This window comes from Triticum urartu, chromosome 5A, assembly GCF_056163025.1.
Source record: "Triticum urartu cultivar PI428250 chromosome 5A, HENAU_Tu73, whole genome shotgun sequence".
Taxonomy (NCBI): domain Eukaryota; kingdom Viridiplantae; phylum Streptophyta; class Magnoliopsida; order Poales; family Poaceae; genus Triticum; species Triticum urartu.
In genome coordinates this window covers 542,297,015-542,319,327 of record NC_141877.1, presented here as the reverse complement: position 1 = coordinate 542,319,327, position 22,313 = coordinate 542,297,015, and the positions used below count along the sequence as shown (strand labels likewise).

General features: G+C 42.1%; 1 pseudogene; it reads left to right on the top strand.

The window, feature by feature from the left end:
• The first annotated feature begins 663 nt into the window (after positions 1-663).
• The window catches only part of LOC147972662 (uncharacterized), a 69,275-nt pseudogene continuing 47,625 nt past the window's right edge, over positions 664-22,313 (top strand).

The window sequence follows — 22,313 nt, the reverse complement described above, 5'->3', positions numbered from 1 at the left end:
ATAGTCGTAGAAGCATAAATTGGTGAGACGACAACGATGCTACGATGGAGATCAAGGTGTCGCGTCGGTGACGATGGTGATCATGATGGTGCTTCGGAGATGGAGATCACAAGTAAAATATGATGATGGCCATATCATATCACTTATATTGATTGCATGTGATGTTTATCTTTTATGCATCTTATTTTGCTTAGATAGACGGTAGCATTATAAGATGATCTCTCACTAAATTTCAAGGTATAAGTGTTCTCCCTGAGTATGCACCGTTGCAAAAGTTCTTCGTGCTGAGACACCACGTGATGATCGGGTGTGATAGGCTCTATGTTCAAATACAACGGTACAAAACAGTTGCACACACAGAATACTCAGGTTAAACTTGACGAGCCTAGCATATACAGATATGGCCTCTGAACACTAAGACCGAAAGGTCGAGCATGAATCATATATTAGATATGATCAACATAGTGATGTTCACCATTGAAACTACTCCATCTCACGTGATGATCGGACATGGTTTAGTTGATATGGATCACGTAATCACTTAGAGGATTAGAGGGATGTCTATCTAAGTGGGAGTTCTTTAATAATTTGATTAACTGAACTTTAATTTATCATGAAATTAGTACCTGATAGTATTTTGCATGTCTATGTTGTTGTAGATAGATGGCCCATGCTGTTGTTCCGTTGAATTTTAATGCGTTCCTTGAGAAAGCAAAGTTGAAAGATGATGGTAGCAATTACACGGACTGGGTCCGTAACTTGAGGATTATCCTCATTGCTGCACAGTAGAATTACGTCCTGGATGCACTGCTAGGTGGCAAACCTGATGTAGGAGCAACACCAGATGTTATGAATGTCTAGCAAAGCAAAGCTGATGACTACTCGATAGTTCAGTGTGCCATGCTATACGGCTTAAACCTGGGACTTCAACGACGTTTTGAACGTCATGGAGCATATGAGATGTTCCAGGAGTTGAAGTTAATATTTCAAGCAAATGCTCGGATTGAGAGATATGAAGTCTCCAATAAGTTCTACAGCTGCAAGATGGAGGAGAATAGTTCCGTCAGTGAACATATACCCAGAATGTCTGCGTATAACAATCACTTGATTCAACTGGGAGTTAATCTTCCGGATGATAGTGTTAGTGACAGAATTCTTCAATCACTGCCACCAAGCTACAAGAGCTTCGTGATGAACTATAATATGCAAGGGATGGATAAGACAATTCCCGAGCTCTTCGCAATGCTAAAGGCTGCGAAGGTAGAAATCAAGAAGGAGCATCAAGTGTTGATGGTTAACAAGACCACCAGTTTCAAGAAAAAGGGCAAAGGGAAGAAGAAGGGGAACTTCAAGAAGAACAGCAAACAAGTTGCTGCTCAAGAGAAGAAACCCAAGTCTGGACCTAAGCCTGAGACTGAGTGCTTCTACTGCAAGCAGACTGGTCACTGGAAATGGGACTGCCCCAAGTATCTGGCGGATAAGAAGGATGGCAAGGTGAACAAAGGTATATGTGATATACATGTTATTGATGTGCACCTTACTAATGCTCGCAGTAGCACCTGGGTATTTGATACTGGTTATGTTGCTAATATTTGCAACTCGAAACAGGGGCTATGGATTAAGCGAAGATTGGATAAGGACGAGGTGACAGTGCACGTGGGAAATGGTTCCAAAGTCGATGTGATCGCGGTCGTCATGCTACCTCTACATCTACCTTCGGGGTTAGTTTGAGACCTAAATAATTGTTATTTGGTGCCAGCGTTGAGCATGAACATAATTTCTGGATCTTGTTTGATGCGAGACGGTTATTCATTTAAATCAGAGAATAATGGTTGTTATATTTGTATGAGTAATATCTTTTATGGTCATGCACCCTTGAAGAGTGGTCTATTTATATTAAATCTCGATAGTAATGACACACATATTCATAATATTGAAGCCAAAAGATGCAGAGTTGATAATGATAGTGCAACTTATTTGTGGCACTGCCGTTTAGGTCATATTGGTGTAAAGCGCATGAAGAAACTCCATTCCGATGGACTTTTGGAATCACTTGATTATGAATCACTTGGTACTTGCGAACCATGCCTCATGGGCAAGATGACTAAAACGCCGTTCTCCAGAACTATGGAGCGAGCAACAGATTTGTTGGAAATCATACATACTGATGTATGTGGTCCAATGAATGTTGAGGCTCGCGGCGGGTATCGTTATTTTCTCACCTTCACAGATAATTTGAGCAGATATGAGTATATCTACTTAATGAAACATAAGTCTGAAACATTTGACAAGTTCAAAGAATTTCAGAGTGAAGTAAAAAATCATCGTAACAAGAAAATAAAGTTTCTACGATCTGATCGTGGAGGAGAATATTTGAGTTACGAGTTTGGTCTTCATTTAAGAAAATACGGAATAGTTTCGCAACTGACGCCACCCGGAACACCACAACGTAATGGTGTGTCCGAACGTCGTAATCGTACTTTACAAGATATGGTACGATCTATGATGTCTCTTACTGATTTACCGCTATCATTTTGAGGTTATGCTCTAGAGACGGCCGCATTCACGTTAAATAGGGAACCACCTAAATCCGTTGAGACGACGCCTTATGAACTATGGTTTGGCAAGAAACCAAAGTTGTCATTTCTTAAAGTTTGGGGTTGCGATGCTTATGTGAAAAAGCTTCAACCTGATAAGCTCGAACCCAAATCGGAGAAATGTGTCTTCATAGGATACCCAAAGGAAACTGTTGGGTACACCTTCTATCATAGATATGAAGTCAAGACTTTTGTTGCTAAATTTGGATCCTTTCTAGAGAAAGAGTTTCTCTCGAAAGAAGTGAGTGGGAGGAAAGTAGAACTTGATGATGTAACTGTACCTGCTCCCTTATTGGAAAGTGGTTCATCACAGAAACCGGTTCCTGTGACACCTACACCAATTAGTGAGGAAGCTAATGATGATGATCATGAAGTTTCAGATCAAGCTACTACCGAACCTCGTAGGTCAACCAGAGTGAGATCCGCACCAGAGTGGTACGGTAATCCTGTTCTAGAGGTCATGTTACTAGACCATGACGAGCCTACAAACCATGAGGAAGCGATGATGAGCCTAGATTCCGCAAAATGGCTTAAGGCCATGAAATCTAAGATGGGATCCATGTATGAGAACAAAGTTTGGACTTTGGTTGACTTGCCCGATGATCGGCAAGCCATCGACAATAAATGGATCTTCAAGAAGAAGACAGACGCTAACGGTAATGTTACTGTCTACAAAGCTCGACTTGTTGCGAAAGGTTTTCGACAAGTTCAAGGAGTTGACTACGATGAGACCTTCTCACCCGTAGCGATGCTTAAGTTCGTCCGAATCATGTTAGCAATTGCCGCATTTTATGATTGCATTCCTGAATGGATTTCTGGAAGAAGAGTTGTATAAGATGCAACCTGAAGGTTTTATCGATCCAAAGGGAGCTAACAAAGTGTGCAAACTCCAGCGATCCATTTATGGACTGGTGCAAGCCTCTCGGAGTTGGAATAAATGCTTTGGTAGTGTAATCAAAGCATATGGTTTTATATAGACTTTTGGAGAAGCCTGTATTTACAAGAAAGTGAGTGGGAGCTCTGTAGCATTTCTAATCTTATATGTGGATGACATATTGTTGATTGGAAATGATATAGAATTTCTGGATAGCATAAAAGGATACTTGAATAAGAGTTTTTCAATGAAGGACCTCGGTGAAGCTGCTTACATATTAGGCATCAAGATATATAGATATAGATCAAGACGCTTAATTGGACTTTCACAAAGCACATACCTTGATAAAGTTTTGAAGAAGTTCAAAATGGATCAAGCAAAGAAAGGGTTCTTGCCTGTGTTACAAGGTGTGAAATTGAGTAAGACTCAATGCGCGACCACTTCAGAAGATAGAGAGAAAATGAAAGATGTTCCCTATGCTTCACCCATAGGCTCTATCATGTATGCAATGCTGTGTACCAGACCTGATGTGTGCCTTCTATCTCTTGAGCACTGCGTTGGTTTTCCCTTGAAGAGGAAAGGGTGATGCAGCAAAGCAGCGTAAGTATTTCCCTCAATTTTTCAGAACCAAGGTATCAATCCAGTAGGAGGCTACGCGCGACTCCCTCGCACGTACACAAAACAAATAAATCCTCACAACCAACGCGATAAGGGGTTGTCAATCCCTACACGGTCACTTACGAGAGTGAGATCTGATAGATATGATAAGATAATATTTTTGGTATTTTTATGATAAAGATGCAAAGTAAAATAAAAGGCAGTGAAAATAACTAAGTGTTGGAATATTAATATGATGGAAGATAGACCCGGGGGCCATCGGTTTCACTAGTGGCTTCTCTCAAGAGCATAAGTATTTTACGGTGGGTGAACAAATTACTGTTGAGCAATTGACAGAATTGAGCATAGTTATGAGAATATCTAGGTATGATCATGTATATAGGCATCACGTCCAAGACAAGTAGACCGACTCCTGCCTGCATCTACTACTATTACTCCACACATCGACCGCTATCCAGCATGCATCTAGAGTATTAAGTTCAAGAGAACAGAGTAACACTTTAAGCAAGATGACATGATGTAGAGGGATAAATAAATGCAATATGATAAAAACCCCATCTTGTTATCCTCGATGGCAACAATACAATACATGCCTTGCTGCCCCTACTGTCACTGGGAAAGGACACCGCAAGATTGAACCCAAAGCTAAGCACTTCTCCCATTGCAAGAAAGATCAATCTTGTAGGCCAAACCAAACTGATAATTCGAAGAGACTTGCAAAGGTAATCAATCATACATAAAAGAATTCAGAGAAGATTCAAATATTGTTCATAGATAAACTTGATCATAAACCCACAATTCATTGGTCTCAACAAACACACCGCAAAAGAAGATTACATCGAGTAGATCTCCACAAGAGAGGGGGAGAACTTTGTATTGAGATCCAAAAAGAGTGAAGAAGCCATCTAGCTAATAACGATGGACCCGAAGGTCTGAGGCAAACTACTCACACATCATCGGAGAGGCTATGGTGTTGATGTAGAAGCCCTCCGTGATCGATGCCCCCTCCGGCGGAGCTCCGGAACAGGCCCCAAGATGGGATCTCCTAGATACAGAAAGTTACGGCGGTGGAATTAGGGTTTTGGCTCCGTATCTGATCGTTTGGGGGTATGTAGGTATATATATGAGGAAGAAGTACGTCGGTGGAGCAACAGGGGGCCCACGAGGGTGGAGGGCGCGCCTAGGGGGGGGGGGGGGGCAGGCGCGCCCCCTACCTCGTGGCTTCCCTGTTGGTTGCTTGACTTAGGGTCCAAGTCTCCTGGATCATGTTCGTTCCGAAAATCACGTTTCCGAAGGTTTCATTCCGTTTGGACTCCGTTTGATATTCTTTTTCTGCGAAACTCTGAAATGGGCAAAAAACAGCAATTCTGGGCTGGGCCTCCGGTTAATAGGTTAGTCCCAAAAATAATATAAAAGTGAATAATAAAGCCAAATAATGTCCAAAACACAAGATAATATAGCATGGAGCAATAAAAAAAATTATATGTACGTTGGAGACGTATCAAGCATCCCAAGCTTAATTCCTGCTCGTCCTCGAGTAGGTAAATGATAAAAACAAAATTTTTGATGTGGAATGCTACTAGGCATAATTTCAATGTAATTCTTCTTAATTGTGGGATGAATATTCAGATCCGAAAGATTCAAGATAAAAGTTTAATATTGACATAGAAATAATAATACTTCAAGCATACTAACTAAGCAATTATGTCTTCTCAAAATAACATGGCCAAAGAAAGTTCATCCCTACAAAATCATACAGTTTAGTCATGCTCCATTTTCGTTACACAATAATGCTCTCATCATGCACAACCCCGATGACAAGCCAAGCAGTTATTTCATACTTTAGTAATCTGAAACTTCATAAACCTTCACGCAATACATGAGCGTGAGCCATGCATATAGCACCATGGGTGGAATAGAGTATAATGATGGGGGTTATGTGGAGAAGACAAAAAAGGAGGAAGTCTCACATCAACGAGGCTAATCAATGAGCTATGGAGATGCTCATCGATTGATGTTAATGCGAGGAGTAGGGATTGCCATGCAACGGATGCACTAGAGCTATAAATGTATGAAAGCTCACCAAAAGAAACTAGTGGGTGTGCATCCAACTTGCTTGCTCACGAAGACCTAGGGCACTTGAGGAGGCCCATTGTTGGAATATACAAGCCAAGTTATATAATGAAAAATTCCCACTAGTATATGAAAGTGACAAAACAAGAGACTCTCTATCATGAAGATCATGGTGCTACTTTGAAGCACAAGTGTGGAAAAAAAGGATAGTAGCATTGTCCCTTTTCATTTCTTTTTTTGGGCCTTTTTTTATTGGGACAATGCTCTATTAAATGATGATCATCACACTTCTATTTATTTACAACTCAATGATTACAAATCGATAGTAGAACAAGGTATGATTCTATATGAATGCCTCCGGCGGTGTATCAGGATATGCAATGAATCAAGAGTGACATGTATGAAAGAATTATGAACGGTGGCTTTGCCACAAATACTATGTCAACTACATGATCATGCTAAACAATATGACAATGATGAACGTTCATGATAAACGGGATGGTGGAAAGTTGCATGGCAATATATCTCGGAATGGCTATGGAAATGCCATAATAGGTAGGTATGGTGGTTGTTTTGAGGAAGATATAAGGAGGTTTATGTGTGAAAGAGCATATCATATCACGGGGTTTGGATGCACCGGCGAAGTTTGCACCAACTCTCAATGTTAGAAAGGGCAATGCACGGTACCAAAGAGGCTAGCAATGATGGAAAGGTGAGAGTGCGTATAATCCATGGACTCAACATTAGTCATAAAGAACTCACATAATTATTGCAAAAATCTACAAGTCATAAAAAACCAAGCACTACGCGCATGCTCTTAGGGGGATAAATTGGTAGGAAAATACCATCGCTCGTCCCCGACCGCCACTCATAAGGAGGACAATCAAAGAACACCTCATGTTTTAAATTTGTTACATAACGTTTACCATACGTGCATGCTATGGGATTTGCAAACTTCAACACAAGTATTTCTCAATTTCACAACTACTCAACTAGCACAACTTTAATATCACTACCTCCATATCTCAAAACAATCATCAAGCATCAAACTTCTCTTAGTATTCAAAACACTCATAAGAAAGTATTTACTAATCTTGAATACCTAGCATATTAGGATTATTTAAGCAAATTACCATGCTATTTAAGACTCTCAAAATAATATAAGTGAACCATGAGAGATCAATAGTTTCTATAAAACAAATCCACCAGAGTGCTCTAAAAGATATAAGTAAAATACTAGAGCAAAACTATATAACTCAAAAGATATAAGTGAAGCACATAGAGTATTCTAATAATTTCTGAATCATGTGTCTCTCTCTCAAAAGGTGTGTACAGCAAAGATGATTGTGGTAAACTAAAAAGCAAAGACTCAAATCATACAAGACGCTCCAAGCAAAACACATATCATGTGGTGAATAAAAATATAGCTCCAAGTAAAGTTACCGACGGAAGTATACGAAAGAGGGGATCCCTTCTGGGGCATCTCCAAGCTTTGGATTTTTGGTGTCCTTAGATTATCTTGGGGGTGCCATGGGCATCCCCAAGCTTAGGCTCTTTCCACTCCTTGTTCCATAATCCATCAAATCCTTACCCAAAACTTGAAAACTTCACAACACAAAACTTAAAGTAGAAAATCTCATGAGCTCCGTTAGCGAAAGAAAACAAAAGACCACTTCAAGGTACTGTAATGAACTCATTCTTTATTTATATTGGTGTTAAACCTACTGTATTCCAACTTATCTATGGTTTATAAACTATTTTACTAGCCATAGATTCATCAAAATAAGCAAACAACACACGAAAAACAGAATCTGTCAAAAACAGAATAGTCTGTAGTAATCTGTAGCTAGCGCAAGATCTGGAACCCCAAAAATTCTAAAATAAATTTCTGGACGTGAGGAATTTATCTATTAATCATCTGCAAAAATAATTAACTAAATATCACTTTCCAAATAAAAATTTCAGCAGTTCTCATGAGCGCTAAAGTTTCTGTTTTTTACAGCAAGATTAACAAGACTTTCCCCAAGTCTTCCCAACGGTTCTACTTGGCACAAACACTAATTAAACACAAAAAACATAACCAAAACAGAGGCTAGATAAATTATTTATTACTAAACAGGAGAAAATATCAAGGAATAAATATAAAATTGGGTTGCCTCCCAACAAGCGCTATCGTTTAACGCCCCTAGCTAGGCATAAAAAGCAAGGATAGATCTAGGTATTATCATCTTGATTCTTAATTCTTTTAGCGGCGTTATGCTCGAATCTGGGAGGTTCTTTATGTTTCCCTTCATATTCGGAAATCTTGAGATCTAAAAGTCCGACCGCTTATTGCAAAGGGTAATCAACATTATTCATGCGGTGGAGATTCCCGCTAACGCTCTTAAGAGGTTCAAGAGACTTTTGAAAACTCTTAGTTACTTCACAAATTTTCTCAAAAACTTGCGTTTCCTCTTGGGTACGATGAGGCCCCTTTTGTTGAGGTAGAGTTCCTACTATACCTTCTATAATTTTATGCGCAATACTGGGATCAATTTCAATAAAATTGCCTTTGGCAACGCAATCCAAGAGTTGTCTATGGGACATATTTAGTCCAACATAAAAGTTGCAAAGCAAAATTCTAAAATTCACCTCTAGGGTACAATTACGATAAGATTACATCATTCTAAACCAAGCATCTTTTAAGTTTTATCCTTGTCTTTCTTTGAAGTGAAGAACCTCAAACTTGGGAGACAAAGGAGCAGATAAGGGACTAGCCATAACGACAAGCAAACAGAAAAGAGGCGAACGGAAAAGAGAGGGAGGATAGAGGGAGAGAGAGAGAGGGTGAATAAAACGGCAAGGGTGAAGTGGCGGAGAGGAAAAATGAGAGACAAATGGCAAATAATGTAATGCGGGAGATAAGGGTTTGTGATGGGTACTTGGTATGTTGACTTTTGCGTAGGCCTCCCCGGCAACGGCGCCAGAAATCCCTCTTGCTACCTCGTGAGCACTGCGTTGGTTTTCCCTTGAAGAGGAAAGGGTGATGCAGCAAAGTAGCGTAAGTATTTCCCTCGGTTTTTGAGAACCAAGGTATCAATCCAGTAGGAGGCTACGCGCGAGTCCCTTGCAACTACACAAAACAAATAAATCCTCGCAACCAACGCGATAAGGGGTTGTCAATCCCTACACAGTCACTTATGAGAGTGAGATCTGATAGATATGATAAGATAATATTTTTGGTATTTTTATGATAAAGATGCAAAGTAAAATAAAAGACAATGAAAATAACTAAGTGTTGGAAGATCAATATGATGGAAGATAGACCCTGGGGCCATAGGTTTCACTAGTGGCTTCTCTCAAGAGCATAAGTATTTTACGGTGGGTGAACAAATTACTGTTGAGCAATTGACAGAATTGAGCATAGTTATGAGAATATCTAGGTATGATCATGTATATAGCACTACAAAAAAATACACTTCCGTGGTGATACGTGTTTGTCACAGTTGGTCGCGTTTTTTGTCATGCATGTACATCCATGAAAAATTTATGACAGAATCAAGATAGTCATACCTGTGCTGTCGTAGAAGTGTTCCATGACATTACCAAAATTATCATCACGGAAGTGTCCACTTCCATGACGATAAATCGCGCGTCACAGAAGTGCTTTCGTCAAGGGTGACCGACACGTGGCATCCACTGTAACGGAACGCCGTTAAGCTATCGGATCGGAATTTGGATCCGATAACCCGTTAACAGCCCTGACCAATGGGGATTTTCCACGTGTAAAATCATCATTGGCTGGAGGAGACACGTGTCAGGTCCGCGTTGGCACAGGTGTCACTCATCCAATGGGCGAGACGCGCCTATGATATGTTGACACGTGGACCGGCCCATCAAGTTTAAATGGGCCAGCCCAACTGAAGGCCCACAAGATTTTGCGGACCCTAATGACCGGCCCAGCTAAAGGCCCATGAGATTTTGCGGACCATAATGGGCGGGCCATAATGGGCCGGCCCAGGTAAAGGCCCACAAGATTTTTGTGTGCCATAATGGGCCGGCCCAGGTAAAGGCCCACAAGATACTTGCGGATCATAATGGGCCGGCCCAGCTAAAGGCCCACAAAATTTCGCCGACATTAATGGGCCGGCCCAGCTGTAGGCCCACAAGATTGTGAGGACCCTAGTGATGTCTACTACACAACCTTCTTCTTGTAGACGTTGTTGGGCCTCCAAGTGCAGAGGTTTGTAGGACAGTAGCAAATTTCCCTCAAGTGGATGACCTAAGGTTTATCAATCCGTAGGAGGCATAGGATGAAGATGGTCTCTCTCAAGCAACCCTGCAACCAAATAACAAAGAGTCTCTTGTGTCCCCAACACACCCAATACAATGGTAATTGTATAGGTGCACTAGTTCGGCGAAGATATGGTGATACAAGTGCAATATGGATAGTAGATAAAGGTATTTGTAATCTGAAATTATAAAAACAGCAAGGTAACTAATGATAAAAGTGAGCGTAAACGGTATTGAAATGCGTTGAAACAAGGCCTAGGGTTCATACTTTCGCTAGTGCAAGTTCCCTCAACAATTCTAACATAATTGGATCACGTAACTATCCCTCAACATGCAACAAAGAGTCACTCCAAAGTCACTAATAGCGGAGAACAAACGAAGAGATTATGGTAGGGTACGAAACCACCTCAAAGTTATTATTTCCAATCAATCCGTTGGGCTATTCCTATAGGTGTCACAAACAGCCCTAGAGTTCGTACTAGAATAACACCTTAAGACACAAATCAACCGAAACCCTAATGTCACCTAGATACTCCAATGTCACCTCAAGTATGCGTGGGTATGATTATACGATATGCGTCACACAATCTCAGATTCATCTATTCAACCAAGACATAGAACCTCAAAGAGTGCCCCAAAGTTTCTACTGGAGAATCACGATGAAAACATGTGCCAACCCTATGCATAGGTTCATGGGCGGAACCCGCAAGTTGATCACCAAAACATACATCAAGTGAATCACGTGGTATCCCATTGTCACCACAGATACGCACGGCAAGACATACATCAAGTGTTCTCAAATCTTTAAAGACTCAATCCGATAATATAACTTCAAAGGGGAAACTCAATCCATTAGAAGAGAGTAGAGGGGGGGAAGCAACATCATAGGATCCAAATATAATAGCAAAGCTCGCGATATATCAAGATCGTATCACCTCAAGAACACCAGAGAGAGAGAGAGATCAAACACATAGCTACTGGTACATACCCTCAGCCCCGAGGGAGAACTACTCCCTCCTCGTCATGGAGAGCCCCGGGATGATGAAGATGGCCATCGGAGAGGGGTTTCCCCCTCCGGTAGGGTGCCGAAACGGGTCTAGATTGGTGTTCGGTGGATACGGTGGCTTCTAGCGGCGGAACTCCCGATCTATTGTGCTCTTGGATGTTTTTAGGGTATATGGAGATATATAGGCGGAAGAAGTACGTCAGGGGGCCACGACGGGCTTACGAGGGTGGAGGGCGCGCCCTAGGGGGGTGGGCGCCCCCCTACCTCATGGCCTCCTCGAAGCTTCCCTTACGTGTACTTCAAGTCTTCTGGGCTTCTTTGCTTCCAAAAATGAGTTCCGTGAAGTTTCAGGTCAATTGGACTCCGTTTGATTTTCCTTTTCTTCGAAACCCTAAAACAAGGTAAAAACAGAAACTGGCACTGGGCTCTGGGTTAATAGGCTAGTCCCAAAAATGATATAAAAGTGTATAATAAAGCCCATAAACATTCAAAACAGTAGATAGTGTAGCATGGAGCAATCAAAAATTGTAGATACGTTGGAGACGTATCACCTAGTAGGCCGGCCCATTAACTGGCTGCCATGTTTTGGGCCATATGCCGCCCCATATTTAATCCGGTCCATTAATGTCCTGCCACGCTCCGGGCCTAATAGTGGCCCATATGAGATCTGACCCATTAAAAGCCTACCACGTTCTGTGCCAAATTACGACCCAGATCAGGTCCGGCCCTTTAAGAGGCTTTGGGCTCAATTATGGCCCATATGAGATTTGGCCCGTCAATTGGACAATATGCTTTTGGGCCCACTTGCTAAAGGCCCACTTAGTAATTCGGCCTAATATTAGTTTTGGCCTGTTAAGGGCCCGTTTAACATTTCGTCCCTATATTAATTTCGGCCTGTTAAAAGCCCGTCATATAGTTGGGCCTAACTACGACCCAGTTTGCATCCGGCCTACTCGCAGCCGACATCTGATTGGGCCAAACAAGGACCGAGACAATTTTGGCCTGTTATAAGCCCATGATTTGATTTGCACAATCATGAGTCGGGGTTCATTTCGGGCTACTGCCGGCCCGTGAGCTGTTCGGCACGTTTCAGGCCCAACCTACATCGTAATTGCATGACGGCCCGATTATGTACCGTAATTTTACGGTTTGGCTGGTTTACTTCGAAGACATGATATATATACAGTAAAATAACTGCAGCATCATGAATAAGAAAAAACGTAGACTATACAATAAAGAAATTACGGCATATTACATCCACTGGGCATCAAAGTTCGCCAATACGATAATAAAGCACAAGCAGACATCAGATTACATACACTGGGCATCAAAGATCGCCACCAGTGCAAATAAACACGCCGACAAAATAATATACAAAACCGACAGCACTTCAATAGAGTTCAAGAAAGGTTAGCCCTACTGGGGAGCTGCAGCGCAAGCACCTGAGCAAGATGATGAGACTGCGCTTGTTCAACACTTATATCCTCCTCACTCTGAAAGATAAACAAGCAGACATATGACAGGTTTTGCACATAAAAGTATCAGTGCTGACAATTCATCACATTTCTTACTGACGAATAAAGTGACACAGTTTAAAATTGCATTAACACAATATGGTATTGTTCAGGTCAATGGCAGGAAATGACATTGTGAAGGAGTTGGCAGCTTCACGACACCACTGGATTACAGATCAAGAACTCATAAGTATCAATGGTTAGTGTGCTGCCAATTTATACCATTTCAGATTGGCAAATAAAGAGACGGTTTAAATAATAGTAGAATGATATGACATTGTTCATAGTTAAGACATTGCAGAATATGACATTGTGCTGTAGTGGGTAGGTTCACCACACCACTGGATTACGTATGAAGAACAGAAGCATACATGCAGTGCAAAAGAAGATCACTTGCTCTTTATAGTTTAATTTACATGGTATGAAGAAGGAACTTGGTTGTACAACTGAAAACTTAAATTGAGAAAGGACAAACTTTTGTTTATGAACTGCATAATAAAATTTAAACAAGCAATTTGATGCAAACACCAAAAATAAACAGCTGTTGCAGTCATGCCTAACCAAATATATACAACAAAGTTTGAAGGCTTGAGATGGACAAACTTACATTATTGGTGAAGACATGATCTATAAAGGTCTTGTCCATGCTAATGGGGGGGAGGGGGCAATTCAAGAAGTTTACCACAGAATCTTCTTCAAAAGCATTGCCTTTATTATACATTTTGTTAAGAGTAAATATAGATGTGATAATATACGAAAAAATGGAGAATATTTAAGATAAGATGAAGAGTGATGCTACATAACCAAGTAGCTATAAATGTAAGTGCAGCGATACAGGCAAAAGGTACAGCCAAGAGCAATGCGTAGCTAAACTTCTTCAGTACCAACCTTATGGTAAGAGTAAATATAGATCTGATGTGTAGAAAATGGAGGGCAAAGGAAAAGAAGCTGCAGAGTGATGGTACATGAACAACTACCTGTCATTATAAGTACACTGATAAAGGACAACATGTACTTACAAGAACAATGCAGAGCTAAAAAAACATTGGCATTGGATATATTCTACACTAATGTAACCATTCATACAGATCAGATAATTTGGAGCGAACAATTGATAAGCAAGCTATCATGCATACTGCTTTCACATAATGAACCAGGTATGTATGCAAGTACAGTGATACAGGACAACAGGTACTAACAAGAGCAAAGCAGCGGGCAGCATATTTGCGATATCCTGTCGTTCTTGTCAAACCGGAATTCTTCTTCGAGCAAATTTGCTGCAAAAAAGATCCGTAAGGCACATGTGGAAAAGTAGAAGTTCAAATTGTCATGTGATTTCATAGACAGTACCTCATCTTGGGAACGAGACGAGTGCATAACAATGTTTTTCCATTCAATGTCTTCTAAATTTAGCACAGGAGACTTCACCGGAAATTCGTTTATAGACTTTCCATCAAAGTGTGATTTCCTCAGGTAACACCGATACTGCTGCAATGCTTCCTTGAAAAGAACAAGCAAGCTTTGCTCGTCATGACTATCCAGATTGACCCTCGCCTAGTTACAACAATGTAATGTAAATCATTGATGTGTTCAATCAGCAGAAAACAGGAAAATAATAACCATGAATAATAGCACTTACAATTAAGTTGGACATGAAGATGTGAAAATGGTGTTTGTCTTCACAATAATCTTCCCATGATGGGAATATATGCACATAGTCCCTAACAACATTGAAAGCATTGTCTTTTAAACTAGGAATAAATGGAATGGGTTCCAATCTATAGGAATTGTCCGTCTCTACAGTTGGGATAGGTCTTCGGCCGGTGGACTTGCTGTACTTTTTGCTGGAGTGGGATTTTTTTGTGGTACAGCTGGTGCTATGGAAAATGAAATCGGTATACCTTTTGCTAGAGTGCAGGTCCTGTGTGGTGGGGCTAGTGGTGTGGCCAGTGAAGTATGGGTACAGTCTGCTGGAGTCGGTCCTACGTTTTGTCTCACTGGTTGTACAGCCAATATAAGTGGGGTGTTGTCTGATTTCTCCGGCACCACCACGTTTTTCAAGGACTTTGCTGGTGCTCCTTCAGGTTCGGCAATCACCCTCTTCCTTTTTGATGTCTGATGCACAAGAACAACATTTGAGTGGAAAAACATGGTATGATGACAGATAGAATATGTATTGATAATGGATGGGCATGGCATCTCTACATATATGGTGAGTAAACTAAGCAGATGGCGGTGCAACAAAGTAGAAGAAATGCAAGACAACATATGCAAGATACCCGCAAACAATAAAACATTGCCAAATTAGAACAGGCACCTTGATGGGTGAACAGGACAGGCCATCTGCCTTTGACTCCCCGAGGTTAGAATAGTCATTAGGATCATATTCTGAACAAGAATCGACAGGTGGGGAGCGTATGAGTTTCATTGCGTCCAGAATGGCACTCAATGCCTTGGTGCCAATTTTGTAAGTCATTGCAGTGTTTAGCTTCAAGAGTGGACTGCTGCTAGTGCGACACAAAGCAGCTACACAGATCATAGTATAGATATAACGGGAAAACCTTAAGCATCATAGTAAAATCAGCAAAGTGGAACTTGCTGGAATATATGTGCTAGTATTGCCGATACGGCTAGAAAGGCTTCGGATACCAGCTCTCTTCAAGTGAAGGTGCGGTACTATTAATATCAGTGTAACTCTCAAAGGCGACACAGCTCCCCGCATTTCCTTGCTATTCTTATAGGATTCAAGTGGGCAGACCACTACAAATCCTATTCCTATGTTTACAAGATCCTACGAATCAAAGAGGCTCAAAGTGTCCATCACAACCGACCGTATAGACCTCTACACTGCGAATGTCCCTGCTCATCTTCAGTACAAGGAACATATTGTACTACTATCATACTCCCTCCGTTCCAAAATATAAGTCTTGGTAGAGATTTCCACTATGGATCACATACAGATGTATCCAAATACATTTTAGAGTGTAGATTCACACATTTTGCTCCATATGTAGTCCATGGTGGAATCTATACAAAGACTTGTATTTAGGAACGGAGAGAGTACATATTAAAGAAGAACGGAAGAGGAACATGGTAAAGAAGAGCAAGCAGATTTTGGATAATAAAATGTTGGTTGCGCAGTGCCCACACATGATGAACCAGAGCGCATTAAGAATGCAACTCCCAGCTGTCTCTCGACCATTTCAGGTGGTTGGATGAAGATCATACGTCTCCTAACCCTTCTTGTTCCTCGTCTCTGATTCTTCCCATACAAAACACCACACGGGCCACCGGCCGGACCACCGGCCCCCACCGCCTGTGTTCCTCCGCCACCCCCACCCCACCCCCACTCCAACCCCCACCCGCGTCGAGTTTTCTTCATTCGGCGAGGCCCCACAACCACCCGAGCCCCTTCGATCGCACCGGCGAACTCCGGCGAGCTCTGAAAAATCGACTGACCAAATTTTGTAATTTAGTCTACTGTGATTTAACTAGTGTGGAATAAAAAAGGGGAAAACCATAACCATTGGGAGTATAGTGTTGAGCGTGCCATGGCGGATCTGAAGGTGCAAACCGGACAAAGGCAACTTCGCAACCAAGACAAGAATTGAGAGTAAAGCAGCGGCGATCTATTTTCTTGCTGCGATAAATAAGTTGAGCAGATACGAAAGAGTACCGCCTCTGGTGCGGCACCGTGTACGCATCTACTGAGAATTTGACGGTGCTGCAGTAGCGATGGTTGTCAGCGGTGTGGAAGCAGATCTAGGAGGGTAGACGGTGGCAGCGGGGTGCGGTGGACGAGATGGTCGTAGGAGCGGCGCCGGCAAGGTGGACGACGGCGGGGATGAAGCGAGAGGACGGGATGCAAGGATCCCGGTCCGAAGCCGTGGATGAGAGAGGTCGATCTCTTGTAATGGACGGCGGCGTCGGGGTATCAGCTCTGGCATGGTGGAGGAGGACGGCGGTGGATGGGGTGGCGGACAACGGCGGACGAAGGAGGGTGGGGTGGAGAGGGTGTTTTGGCACCCACGGAGTACGAATGGGGAAAAGGGAGGTAGAGAGGAAGGGGGAACCATGTATTCAGGGCGCGCTTGTGTCAAATGCAAGGAAATTTACAAACTTAGCCCCTGTTTCAAATTTCTACTACATCACAGCATCATTAGTCGGTTGGGGATAGGACGGTAATCTCGCATACACCGAATATTTGCCGACGAGAGTTTGTTTTTGGCGCCCACCGTGTATGAATATGAATCGGGGAGGGAGTCGATTTCGGTCGAGGACACACTGTGTTTTGGCGCCCACCGTGTATGAATCCGGGTGAGAGGCGGTTACGTCACGTTTGGGTGAAATTACAAACCTACCCCTATCGAAACCTATAGAAATCCAGCAGATAGGCTTTGCGTGGCAGGGATAGGCAGTAGTGATTTCCATCTCGCAGATTTTGGTTTCGGGCGTTTACTGTGACTTTCCCCGCTTCATTCAAATTTTGCAGAGTGCATGTTTACCGTGCCAACTCAATTCGAATCCCGTTTGTATTCTATTTTTTTCTAGGCCGGATCCATTTTCAATTGGAATTACATTCTATATACATCATTTTTTATATATACTTTCAAAAGCACAACAAAGAATTCTGCTCCTTTATATGTATAATATGATTTACATATACAACGATCTCGAAATCTTAAGGTTGAATTCTAAAAAATTTAACATTATGTTCTACTAAAATGTATGGATCAGTAATATCTACATATTAAATAACATAGATGTGCGTGAATTCATATGAGTATGCATGTTTGATACATCAATTTTGGTTCGAGTATGGATTACATGTATCATCATCTTGAATTCAAATATTTGAATCCCTTTTTTGTTCACTCCTTTCACGCCCATCTCTCTCGCATGCATGCTCCTTCAGGTAGCTATCTCTCTCTTTTCTCCAGCTCACCCGCATGCTCACTTCATGTTTCTCCTATCCTCGCAAACATGGTCTCTTGACGTCTCCCTTGAGAAGTGTCACACTCTCCCTATCATTATACATTACACGGTTTTCATTATCTCTCACGTCTCTATTGTTCTCTGGTATCACTCGGTACCTAAGCTTTCTTTTTCACCGCCACACACATAGTCTCCACTTGTCTTTAACTTTGTCTTTCTCTCTATGGGATTCTCTCACACACCCTATATGTCTCTACATATGACTCATACCACTAAAATTACGCTCTCTCTCTCTCTCTCCTGTAGACACAACATTTGTTGCGGTCTCCTTTTCGTCTCCATCCCAGACTGACATTATTCATTTGTTTACCGATCAGACAACCCCGACTACCATCTCCTCTCTCTCTCTCTCTCACAGACACACACACACAACTCCTGCTTCCACTCCCCTTCCCAACTACCGTCTCTCTCTCTCACACACAAAACTCTCGCTTTCGCACCCCGACTCGTATTTCTCTCACAAACATTTATCGACTAGCTAGCCTCTCGATAGGTTTATACACCCGCACACTCGTGCTTCTACCATCGCATACATGCCTCTCTCCCGCTCCTTGTATCTATGTAGATTTTTCTTCCCTTCTTGAGACACGCCCTCTCGATCGTGCACACACACACTATCACCTCATTTTAAGTTGATACCTATCGCACACACACTCCTTGTGTCTTTGTCACACATGCACTCCGTACTCCTCCACTCTCCCTCTCTCTCACACACACATTGGGATTTTTGCGACAACTAGCAAGATGCCCATGCGTTGCACGGAACATCAAGATGCATTTGTATGAGTAGTTTATCTTGTGGGGGAAAAGGATGAACGAGGGAAGGCCTTATTTGCAAATGTGGAGAGGGGTGTGGGTATATTTTTTGCAAAATTGCCATAGTGTCCTTCCTATCCATCAGATATAGATCGGACGGCCTATATTACAGGATGGCAGGCACACGATCATCACCGACAATGCTTTTTATAAGAGTAGGGATAAAAAATAGAGTTGGTGATGATGGCGGGCCTGCCATCCTGCAATGTAGGTAGTCTGATTTATATCTGACAGATAGAAAGGAAAATATGGCAATTTACCCGCACTCTTCACCACATTTGCAGATAAGGCCTTCCCTCGTCCATCCTTTTCTCCCACAAGATATTGATGTTCCGTGCAACGCACGGGCATCTTGCTAGTAAGAGTAGAAATTAGACATATACCACTTCTAGAATCTTGAAACCAACAACATTCCTCCCTTATCTCATCAAAACCAACAAAGGAATATATTTTGAGTGAAACATAACATATTTTTAGTGATATACGTATTTCAAAACTAGACTTTTTTTCTATCAAATTGGTGAATATGTATTAATCTACTTTGATCGTGTGGCAACGCATTGGCACATTGCTAGTAGTTATTATAATTTTTTGGACACTAGACAAACGGTGGAGTACATATACGAAGAGAAGAGGCGCACACACGCAGTCGGCCTCTTGCTGTCTCGCACACATGAGTGTTACTTAAAGGCGACGTTAACAAATAAACCCTAAAACCCTAGGTGCACGATTTCTTCATTCGTGGGTACCGGGTATGTGGTGGAGCACCTTTGTAGGAATAGTCAGCTGAGCACGGCTCCTCGCCGCGTAATTGCTCTGACACGGACGTGACCTCTCATAGCGCAGGCATTGAACCGGCGTGTCGGCCAAGAGGGCCGCAGTCGCTGCAGGCCCGGTTGAGCATGCCTCCTCACAGGGTGCAACCAGCTTAAGACTGCCCCGCCTGCAGGCATTTTAGAACACAAAAAATGACTAAAATATAATTAATTTACGCATGGTCTTGACTTGTTGTGCTCGCACTGGTAGGAGGAAGTAGTAGAGGATTTTCTTTATTTATAACTCTCCTCACATTTTTTTGGCTTTGAAGTGAATCATGGTTGTGGACATTATGTATGAATGTGCAGATATCTGTGAACATGAGTTTGATGTGGAAGTTGAACTTGGAATGTCGGGCTTGCGTGTGAACTATACGATGTCCAATGCTTCGTCTGTTATTGTTTGGAAAATAATTGCTGTTATTACATGAACCAAAAAAATACATTTTGTGCCACATCAGTAGGTGCATGGGCATCACAACAAGCATGCTGACTGGATAAACATTTGAACCTAGCTATTATGAAGGAAATTTTGTATTGACAACAGTTTTAGATAGCAGGATACGCCTAGCCTGCTCTGCCTCTGCTAGCTTATTTCTGGCTTCTTCCATCTCTTCTTTGGCTTGGGTGAAGAGAGCATCTGATTGCTCTTTTCGCTTCTTCAGGAACTCAGCTACATTCTCAAGGGCTGCTGCATGCTTTCTTTCAGCCTTTACTAATGCCACGAGGACACGAACAGCTGACGACTCCACCTGACTTGTGTGTAATCCAGCATCATCTGGGAATTTGCACCTTGTGTCTAATCTAGCATCATTAGGGAACTGACACCTTGTGTGTAATCCAGCCTCATTTTGGAAACATGATCTCGAGGCTGACCATACTTCCCTCCTCGCAGGAACTGCATCCTGACATGAAGTTACTTCTTTTTTAGATGAATACTCAGAGCAACCTAGATCCATTTAGTAGAAGCCAGATAAACAGAACTCGGAGAAGTGAATTCAAAAGGAAAAAAATAAAAACTGACTACAAGGTGAGAACACCCACTTCCTACATCAAGCTAAAAATGAAAGCATTAGGACAATTAATACTCTTCTTATTACACATCGAAGAACACCACGCTTAAGAGAAACAGAAACTACAGCATATACACATCGAAGAACACGAGGCTACACGAAAGTAATTGAAAGGGTGTTACTTACCAAAGCTCGTTTTACAGGTTCGGTGCAGCTCCTCTTTAACTTGCCATGCTCCTTGAAGATGTCCCGAATATCCCGTATTTGGTCTTCATTGCTCCTCTGCATGTTCGCACTCTTGGTTTTAAAATCTCAACATGGCAAGAAAAATATACTACTAGTAATACTCACGCATCTTGTGGGCAACATTAAAGCACTCGTCTGCCATGTTAGAGCATCTTCAACAAAATCGCAATGTGCGGCGCTTTAAAAATCTCAACATGCTATCTCTACTCTCTTCTCTACTGTTATATTTATTTAATATTTAATATTTATCTCTACTTCCTTTACTGTCTACTTTTTTTTCTCTATACTTTTTTTTCTTGCAATATAGGTCGTCCGATTTATATCTGACAGATAGGAAGGAAACAAATGGGAATTTTGCAAAAAGATACCCATACCCCTCTCCAGATTTGCAAATAAGGCCTTCCCTCATTCATCCTTTTCTCCCACAAGATAAACTACTCATACAAATGCATCTTGATGCGTGCAACGCATGGGCATCTTGCTAGTTCTAAAAACCTTTCCATCATTTTCCACACTACTGGTTGCAGATGAAAAACCTACCCAAGCATAGCGCGATACAGGAGCGACGCACAATTACAAGCTGATATTCTGTTGGACAATGGAGGCTATAACCAATTACTTTTACGGGAACAATAGCACCTAGGAAATTTGAAGGGTAGCTATGAACAAAATTGGAACTGCACATGTACTGCTAAGTGATTCAATACACACATTACCAATCGAGGAGGAGAACGATGGTCGTGGCGGCCTCTGTGAGTCATGGTCGGCAACGGGAGTCAGTTCATTGTCCACGACGGTGGTACTTCTGCGCTTGGCGTCGGCTTCCGGGAAGCAGATCCGAGACCGTGGAAGACGATGCCGGGGAAGAGGCTCCGTGTACGATGACGACGGTGGACCGGCTCCAGTGCGGCGTACGAGGTCGTCGATGAGGTAGATGCGCTGCGGTGGACGAGTGCACCGATGTAAAGGGGAGGAGCACGAAGGCTGCGGTGCCGTGGAGAAGTCTATTTTGCGGTGGGGATAGAAAATGGGGAGTATTCAGGTGTACTACTTTGGTTGTCGGGGTGGGGTTGGCTGGGTAGGGTGAACCTGAAGTTACGAAAACAGCCCCCTACCAAGCGTCATCCGTAGGCCTGTTCCGAAAGCTATGATGGTAACTTCCCACTGCTCGAATCAGGGCCGCGGGAGATTTTCCCGCCGACCTCAAAATTTTGTGACACTGGACTCCCCGTGTGGCATGTTGAGTGATTCGACTAAGCAACTAGCGAGTAGTAGTAGTAAACTCTGCATATTAGGTTTGACCGAAGTCAAACTTCCTAAAGTTTGACCAAGTTTATAGAAAAATATAAACATTTACCATAACAAATATGTATGATGTGAAAGTACATTCAATAATGAATCTAATGGTATTTATTTGTTATTGTATATGTTAATATTTTTTGTTATAAGCTTTTTGAGAGTTTACAAAACTTGA